The sequence below is a fragment of the Bidens hawaiensis genome, unplaced genomic scaffold (assembly GCF_021521415.1).
Source record: "Bidens hawaiensis isolate Kalapana, Puna unplaced genomic scaffold, B.hawaiensis_p1.1 tig00019080_1, whole genome shotgun sequence".
Classification (NCBI taxonomy): Eukaryota; Viridiplantae; Streptophyta; class Magnoliopsida; order Asterales; family Asteraceae; genus Bidens; species Bidens hawaiensis.
Window position 1 is genome coordinate 1 of NW_027492897.1, and position 9913 is coordinate 9913.

A 9913-nucleotide genomic window follows, 5' to 3' on the forward strand; every position below is an offset into this window, starting at 1 on the left:
TAAGTGTATATTAAGAGATTGCTAGATAACTGGGGTAGCAGATGATCTTACCATTCCAAGATGTTGGAGTATTTATAGCCGAAGGTAGGTTAGAAGGTATAGCCGGCTGAATAGTATTCCTGTTCTACCAACAGTGGACTATGCACAGGCCATACTGGTTGGTGGATAGGTTACGGCCAACAGTAACTATGTCGGCTGCACTATTCCTCCAACTGTAGATTATGCACGTCCTACCTACTGTGGATTATACGCAGGCCATGCTGGTTGGTGAATAGGTTACGGCCCACAGTAACACTATTTCACCAACTGTAGGCTGCGCATGCCCTGCAGTAAGGGTTGGTGAGTAGGCAGCGGCTAATAGTGACAAACAGTACTAGAGGGTGCTCCTCCTCGTACTGTTGTCGGTGAGCTGTCACCCTGTGATTGGCTCATGGGCTGTTCTGGTCAGATTGTCTGTCCTATCCATACCTTGGTAGGTATAGTACAGATCTTTCAGAATCATACGGACTGGCTCATTTTGGCGGGATTGTTCCCGTCTTGCTCATTCCTTCATGTGACTACTGAGTATCTATTGTCTTGTGCGTGTAGCCCTGCTGTCTGCGGGTAGCCTTCCCTGATGGCTTGTATCCACAACTGCGGGAACAGGCGGGGTACTTCACCATTGGGAGGCTTTCCCTGCGTGTACAGCTTGCGTACTGCGCGTAAGGTTCTCTGAGCATGGTGGGTCCTGCGGAAGCAGATGGCCTTTGCGCAGACGTCCCTGTTCAAGGTGAGTCTTGCGGGACCAACTGGGCTCTGCTGGGACCTACCTCTTCATAAGCCTAAGACAAAATTATGTGTCCACGAATGTGCCCTTTGTTGTTCAAAGTTAAACACAAGGAAATTCACAGCATGTATTGTGTGCTAGGAAAACCGTCTTCCAAACATAATTATGTACATGCACATTTTTAAACTTACGATTATAGAAAGGAATAGGAGGCTCAGATTTTACCAGTTTTGTCTAGGGCTTTCTTTACTAATATTCAAGATGCTTTTATATTTCGGTTCATCCCGTCTTCGTTATTTATTAAAAAGGTATTTATGTTTTATATCTTCCTTATTGTTTTCAACATTATTTTCTATTTAGTACAACACTTTATGTGGTATTTCACTATTTTGTATTGCTATAGTTACATACAAATATCAAGAAATGATGAAGATATAAGTGTAAAGATGAAACGAAATTTTGATTAAGAGGTATTATTAAAAAGCTAACACATTTTACAATTTTATTCGAAAAAGTCACTTAATCCAATTAGAAATATATTGAAATATTTATACTTGTCTAGATTGCATATACCTATAAAAAAATCAAAACAATCACTTGCTACATCTAAAATGGATAATAGCCTGATGAAATGCCACTCTAAATATGTAAAAATAACGACACTAATATTCTTTTTTTCGTATAAGATTCTATCTGTTCAGTTATAAAATAACAATAGTAATAAGATATCAATTATTGTCCCGTCAACAAAAGAGTATACATCACATTCATGTTACATAAAGATACCACCTACATAGCCGCCCAACAAATAGCACGTTAACAAGTTTATGCGTTAAAAAGATATGCTAATCACCTAATGTAAGGATAAAATTCCTTTTCATTTCATCATGTTACTTTCTTTTGAGTTTTGAGTTTCAAATTGTAACTCGTAACAGCAAATAACAATAAAAAACACTTTTTATCTTACCATGCGTAACAAAAGCACTCCATTTTAAATTATAATCTCCATAGTCCGTATGAAGCAACGGTCTTTTGTATAAACGGTCAAGATTGAATCCCTCGCATTCCAAAATTTCAAATCCAAAAGAGCGAAAAACAAACGTAACGTAACCCCCAAATAATAATAATATTATTCCTCTTCTCCTGCAAAACCCTTCACCACCATATTTTCAATTTTCAAACCCTAATTTCAATGGAAGACAATACGACACCGTTTGAAACCCAGATCCACCATTCCACGCCGTCCGAAGTTTCAATGGATCACACTACACTTGTCATGACGTCAGATTTAACCGCTGGTGAGTTCGATTGGAACAAGCCGTTGGAGCTACATGATGATTGCAAAATGGTGGTTGACGGCGGGACCCCTAATTACTCCGGCTAGGGTTTCAATTGCTAACGAAGACGACGAATCTGCCGTTGATTCCATGGTTTGTGATTCCACTGCAAAGCTTATTCCTAATGGATTCTTGAAATCAAACTGCACTGGTTAGTATTTAAGGTTAATATTATTTTAAATCTTTTTAGGGTTTTGTTCCTCAAATTTTGGTGTATAATGAGACCTGATCCGGATCCGAACCCGAAAACCGAACCCGAACCCGTTTACTGGGATTGCCAGGATTTGGGACCCAACTTTGTTGTAATAACCGGTTCTGATCGGTTCGGGTCGCACGTGTTTTACCCGATTTATGTAAAAGAGAAAATGTTTAGACCCGCGTGACCCGACCCAGATCCGGGCCCGTTTAATGGCATTTTTAGGACATGGGAACCTACCCTATTGTGGGTCTCGTGGATCTTCCTCGTTTTTGCTCACCCTTATATAATTAATTGAATTGTTATTGTTGTTTTTGTAGGATTAGATGAGATTGTTTTGTTTGTGAATGCTGGAACCCAAACGATAGTGGGACCGGATTCAGGGGATAAATTTGATGGCGGATAAGTATTTTGAAGGGGGTGATACGTTTCAAACGGACGAGTGTATAATCGAGGGTGGTGATGTGTCGTTTATCTACCACACGGCAAGGCTTGGGAACTTTGAGTATCGGTTTGACGGGTTTCCGGAGGGTGATTATTATGTGGACCTTCATTTTGTTGAGATGATTAATACGTCTGGTCCGAAAGGAATGAGACTGTTCAATGTGTACTTGCAGGAAGAGAAGGCAAGTAGATTTTTCATCACAAGTTTTTTTAAATGTTTTGTTTTAAAAGTTGTTTTAAAATTTGAATTTGACAGTTTATATTGTTGTTGAACAGATTCTTGCTGATTTTGACATCTTTTCTATTGTGGGGGCGAATAAGCCGCTACAGTTAGTTGACTCGCGAGTCAAAGTCAAGATGGGTGAGACAATTGTAGTTAGGTTTGAAGGGATAATTGGTCGCCCATTGGTCAGTGGAATCTGTATAAGAAAGGCGCCTCATATTCTTGGTAGTTCAATTTTTTGTGAAGCTAAGTTGTTATTGTAATTATTACAAGTGACTTGAATTTGGACTTTTGAGTTTTGTGTTGGATTGACTCACAGATGAAGTCGTAAAGCATGATTTTCTAAAGTGTCAAAACTGTGCTGCTGATATTGAAGTCCCGTCTGCTCAGAAGAAAGTAATGAGGAAGAAAGCAATAGAGAAGTATGAAAAACGGATACAAGAGTTGACCATTCAATGCCAAAGGAAGACTGAAGAATGTTATCAAGCTTGGATGTCTTTGACCGCAGCAAATGAGCAGCTCGTGAAGGTCCGTATGGAGCTTGAAAATAAGTTTTTCCAGACATCATCTCTTGGTAAGTTAGTGAAAGTCAAGCTTTACATTTAATTCGGTTAAGGTCGCCAATCTGTGTTTTAATGATGAGTTTGTTGAAGATAAAAAAATGGAGAAACAATCTGAAATGCTGCGAGAAATATCAAGCAGATATGAACACGACAAGAAGGTCTGGGAGGCTGCAGTTAAGGAATTATCACAAAGAATAACGGTAATTAATAAATTTGTACAAGTATTTAACAAGTTATAATCAAAATTATGTTTAATACTCAATTAACACAGCACGTTATTCAGGTTTTGAAAAATGACCACTCCCAGCTCTCATTTCAAGCACACCAATGTGCTGACTCAGTTCCTGATCTAAATAAAATGACATATGCAGTTCAAGCATTGGGTAAGTCTCTTCACTCTACCCTTATAAACTGATGTTTGTAAATTACTAATTTTTTACTTGTTAATCATCACTTTGCAGTGGCTCAGTGTGAGGATCTTAAATTGAAGTACAATGAAGAACAAGCAAAGACAAGAAAGCTTCATAATCAAGTCGAAGACGCTAAAGGTCTGTTAAATAGATTACTTTACATTAACAATTATTTATGCAAACAGTATATGCCATTGCATATTTACATTTACTTTCACTTGCTGTAATTATCAGGAAATATAAGGGTGTTTTGCCGATGTCGTCCGCTAAGCAAATCAGAATCTTCAACCGGGTGCTCAACGGTTGTTGACTTTGATGCCGCATCAAATGGTGAACTCGGTATTTTAAATAGTGGGTCTACTAAAAGGACCTTCAAGTTTGACCGAGTCTTCACACCAAATGACAACCAAGGTTCCATTTTGATTTTTAATTTGAACTTAATCAAATTTAATGTTAATGTGTTAATTGTATATATTATATTTTTATTAACCGTTTGTTATTACTATACACAGGTGATGTTTTCTCTCAAGCTTCACCGTTGGTAACCTCGGTTTTGGATGGCTACAATGTATGCATATTTGCATACGGACAAACGGGGACAGGAAAGACGTTTACCATGGAGGGTACAGAGGGAAACCGAGGCGTGAATTACCGAACACTTGAAGAACTGTTTAAAATCACAAGAGAAAGAATCGACACTATTACGTATGATATATCAGTTAATGTTCTTGAAGTCTATAATGAACAAATAAGGGATCTACTCACAACAACATCATCATCCTCTAAGAAGTAAATACTATTTTTACTTGTAGCCTTATGAAGTAAATCTATGTATATAATATTATATATGATTTATGTTTTTTTTGGGGGGAAATTTAGGTTGGAAGTAAAACAAGCTTCTGAAGGGCAACACAGTGTTTCCGGGTTAGTTGAAGCAAAAGTTGAGAACATACAAGAAGTTTGGAAAGTGTTGCGAGCTGGCAGTAGTAATCGAGCTGTGGGGTCCAACAATGTGAATGAACACAGTAGTCGCTCTCATTGGTAAAGAACTAATCTTGTTTTATAGTTTTTTCCAGTTCATGATTAAAATATAATTAGGGTTATAGTACAATATCATAAAATAAGAGTTCATTTTATGTCTCTATGGTCTGGTCATTTTAGCCAGTTCTGTGACTTCTGTCTAAAATGAGAGTTTTGTTTTTTTAACCCTTTTTAGTCTCTGATACTAATCTATTAGATTACTTCGTTAGTTTTCTGCCTGGTTTAAAAAAGCGTTAGGTGAGGCGAGGCGTTTTGGTTCAAAAATCCAAGGCGCTAAGCGCTAGGCGCGAAGCGAGAGCTTCACGTATGTGAGGCGCTCAATTTAAAAATTACTAAATTTTAATTATATACATGACATATTTTACTTGAAAATCAATCATGACGATAAAACATATTTGTAAAACTAAACATGAATACTTAATACGTAGGTTAAACATTATAAAAACATATTTAGAAGTTGCAAAACACTTCAATTCTTAGAGTAAAAAGTAAAAGGTATAGTAAAAAGTAATAACGAAGAAAAAATACCTCTTGAGTCATAAACATATGTGTAATAATTAGGTGAGTTTGAACTGATTTAAAAGATGTTAGTGATAACTGAGGAGAAGATAAACTTGAAACGTCTAGAAGGTTGATATTTGGAGAAGATAAACTTTGAATATGAAAATTAAAGAGTGGTTTGAATTAAATATAGAGTGATAAATATATATAATACGGTTGGGTAATGTTTTATAGATGAGCCCCAACGATATTATTTTAAGCAGATGGCCCAAACAGCTACATTTTCAATCTAGTTTGGACTGAATCACATGAGGCGCTGCCTCAAGTGCCTCACGCCTCGCCAGCTAATGCGCCGCCTCAGGGCGCCTCATGTATTTTAGCGCCTTACGTAAAATAAGGCGTTTTCAAAAACGCGCCCGAGGCGCGCCTTTTTAAACCAAGGTTTCCTGTAAACGACCAAATTCCCTTGTTTTTTAAAAATTTTAAGTTTTCATGAAATGACCAAAATACCCTTTTAGTCTCAGACAATAACTATTTTTCTGTTATGAAATGACCAAAATACCCTTTTAGTCTTTGGCTATAACTCTATCAGATTTTTGTGTTAGTTTACCCTTTGTTTATTAAGTTTTGTTCACTTTTCATAATATGACCAAAATACCCTATCAGTCTCTGACACTCTATTAGATTTTCCTGTTAGTTTTTATGAAAGGTCTAAAATACCTTTTTTGGTTTTTAGTATGCTTTGTATCATGGTAAGGGCGAAAAACTTGATAAACGGTGAGTGCACCAAAAGCAAGCTGTGGCTTGTGGATCTAGCGGGCAGTGAGCGGCTCGCAAAAACCGAAGCTCAAGGTGATCGGCTCAAGGAAGCTCAAAACATTAACCGGTCTCTTTCTGCTCTCGGTGATGTCATATCCGCTTTAGCAAGTAAAAGTAGCCACATTCCATACAGAAATTCAAAACTCACTCATCTGCTTCAAGATTCATTAGGTAACTTCAATTCTTAGCACCCATTTATCTATATTTTTTTGTAAACATTGTTAATGCAAGTTATTTTGTTTTTGCTGTGTAGGGGGTGACTCAAAAACATTGATGTTTGTGCAAATTAGTCCTTCTGAACATGACCTGAGTGAGACTTTGAGCTCACTAAACTTTGCAACACGGGTCAGAGGGGTTGAGTTGGGTCCCGCGAGAAAGCAAGTTGATACCAGTGAGCTTCAGAAAATGAAATTGATGGTTAGTATAGCTTAACTTATTATTTATACAAGTTTTTGTTGATAGCAGTGTTTGACTTTTGGGCTGTTTGACTCTTGGTATTAATCATGAAGCTTGAGAAAGCAAAGCAAGAATCACGCTTGAAAGATGAATCGTTAAGGAAGTTAGAAGAGAGTTTGCAGAATGTAGAAGGCAAGATTAAAGGCAAAGATCAAACACATAAAAACCATTTGGAAAAGATTAAGGAGCTCGAGAACCAAATTGAATGCAAAAAAGGATTACACTCACAGTTAGAGAAACAAGTTACACATCTTTCTGATAAGTTGAGGGCAAAAGAGGAATTCAACAGTGGCCTCCAACAAAAGGTAGTTAGTACTCAGCTTCAATTTTAGTTCACTATGATCGTTAAATATTTATATCATATGATGAAGGTCAAGGAGCTAGAGAAGAAGCTTACAGAGCGAGAACAGTCGGGCAATATAGCATTCCAACAGAAGGTATTCTTGATTATCTTTATAAAAAGTTATATTTCAAGATTTGAAAGTGTTAATGATGCAGTTTCCGATGGCTCGAGAAACTCATGATTATTCAAAGACGATAAAACGAACCAATGGTTCAAGAACAATGTTCTTTTAATATAAAACTCAATCAAAAACTAATTAAACAATAAACCTAATATCCCTATTTATACTAAATAGATTATAGATAAGCTAGGAAACAAAATAATAATATAAGATAGATAAAATCTTGGACTCCAATTAGTTGTCTTGTTCCACACTTCACGAAATCCTTCATGCGTGTCGCCATATTATCGGGTTGGATGCTCCCGCATCAGCTAATAAAGTGGGATTTTGAAAACAGGTAAGGGACCTTGAAGAAAAACTGAGAGATCAAGTCGAAGAGTCAAAGTCATACACCATAACCCTTCAAGATAAGGTCATAAAAACTTAAACTTGAAGCGATTATGTTTTATTTGAGATTGTGCAAAACACAAAACAATTATTAAATCTTCTTCTATTTCTTTTATTGCCGTTTCAGATTGAAGAACTTGAAAGGAAACTGAAAGAACAGGAACAACATTCTGATTCTACTTCACTCCAATTAAAGGTCAAGCTTTTGTGTTACTTTTTTTATATTATTATTATTATTATTATTATTATTATTATTTGTTTCTGTTTATGCTAAGAATGTATATTTTTTGTGAAAATACAGATTAAGGAACTTGAGGAGATGCTCAAAGAGAAAGAAAGGCGAATGTCTATTGTCACAATAGCGGATTCCTCTAGTTCCATGAGGTCAACACCCAGACACATTGCTGGTGGTTCAAATTTCATGAATGATGTCGAACCACATATATTAAGGGGTTCAAATATTATGAACCGGGGGCCAGCAAGCAATACTCGGTTCAAGAGAAACGATTCGATTGGTAGTACCGGTGTTGAGGTAACAAGAAAGAGACTGTCTAGAAACAGTGGAGTGGAGAATGTTGATAACAATCACCCAAACAAGTCAAGGAAGTCTGACCCACCTAGACCCAAACTCAGCAAGGGTCCACCGAGAATGGTTAAACCAGCACCCGCACCCGCAGCAGGGACCCAGAGGGCCAAAGAGCGAGATGCCAAGAAAAGAGTGTGGGCTTGATCATGTGAAGATAGTATATGCAAGCTGATTTGCATGGAATGTTATATACAGTAGTTGAGATTTGAGAATATTATAACTTTAGTATTCATCTTGTGGATTGCATCTGCTTTTAGTTATGCATTTGTCATTTTCCATTTAATACTTAGATAACCATTGTAAAAACAAACAACCAAACCAAACTTCATGTTTAAAAAGTCTAGAATCATGCAACAAGGTAAATGCTAAATCAAAATGTTAAAATTTAGGGAATAAAATGAAATGAAGTCTCTAACGCACGAAGTCACGAACTCCAGTTCTTTTTACGTCCGCTGTCAACCTTTTTTCCTTTCCCAGAGAAAAAAAAACGCGGTTGAATTAATTGCTCTGTGCATGAGTGATTAACAATGCACAAATTATGCTCAAATGGTCACCAAAGTATGTTACTTAAAGCTACCAGTCATCATCATTCATCAAATTGGAGTGCAAGTGAATATCATAGTATCAAAGTAAAATGTTGACGTGATACTGGTAACTGACTAACCGAGTATTTCAAAATTGCTTTTTCCCCCATGTTCCATGGCATTTTTTGGTTTTCTTCTCGCAACCGAGTAGGTTCTATAGTGGAGATGACCTCTTTAATGTGATGTAGGTGGATGCATGCTCAAATGGTTCAAGAACATTGAGTTTATTCAAAGGCTTAGAACCAAGTGGTTCTGGTTGAATAGTTTAAAGTCAACTGTCTCAAGAGCCTCACAAGATCTCGATAAGAATTCTTCAATACTCAAAAGAAAAAACTATGAAAAAAGGCGTCCTGATCGAATTATAAGGACCACCAAAAACATAGTTTAGAAAACCTTACTAAACGGAAACCTAGTTATTACAATGCAATCAATAGAAAAATAACTTTGACTAATTTGATAGATAATTGATCCTCCAAACAAAAATAGACATTGTCCATTCCATTCGTGCACGTTGTCGTCTTCTCCTACCTTGCGGGTAATCTTTGGGTCAGGGCGGGTTACTAGAGTCTAATACTTCTCGGGTTGGAAAGAAGACTCGACCACGAGTCTTGTAGAAAATTGTCGGGTTCACAAATCCATGCAACCGTTCGGCCTTAACATATCTTCCCCAACTACAAAACCTCATAATGTGAAATCCAACCACTGTGGCACCACTAGCCCAATCACCTTAGTATTTGACCACCATAACCGAGAAAACCCGTTAAGAACTCAACATCACAAACAAATGTTCTTAATGCAAGTCAAATTAGTAATATATATATATATATATATATATATATATATATATATAATTGTTGGTATTAGATAATAGATAATGACTTGAAAATTGGTGGAATATCAACACGCAACATATGCTATTCGGTTCTGATTCGTTAGAAGAGTTGTTGTTTGATTGAAGAGTGTATTTTAGTTATCCAATATATGATTATGATGAACTTAACTATGTATAGAGGTAGGGTACCAAAAAGACTCAAATACCCTTAAAACCACCCGCGGGTCATAGAGGAGCCTCTCATATACCACCCACGGGACATATGGATCACCCACATATCACAGTAGAGGAGGAGCGTCCTCAT

The 9913-nt window shown here is 36.9% G+C and overlaps 1 pseudogene across 1 annotated transcript; it reads left to right on the plus strand.

Moving 5' to 3' along the window:
• The first annotated feature begins 1926 nt into the window (after positions 1 to 1926).
• LOC143557671 (kinesin-like protein KIN-14R) lies at positions 1927 to 8623 on the plus strand (annotated as a pseudogene). Its single transcript, XR_013139610.1, has 17 exons — positions 1927 to 2254; positions 2620 to 2925; positions 3020 to 3191; positions 3286 to 3540; positions 3620 to 3729; positions 3813 to 3912; positions 3991 to 4077; positions 4174 to 4350; positions 4452 to 4728; positions 4819 to 4980; positions 6218 to 6471; positions 6554 to 6717; positions 6810 to 7061; positions 7128 to 7193; positions 7558 to 7632; positions 7735 to 7803; positions 7909 to 8623. The product of XR_013139610.1 is annotated as a kinesin-like protein KIN-14R (transcript).
• The last annotated feature ends 1290 nt before the right edge of the window (positions 8624 to 9913 follow it).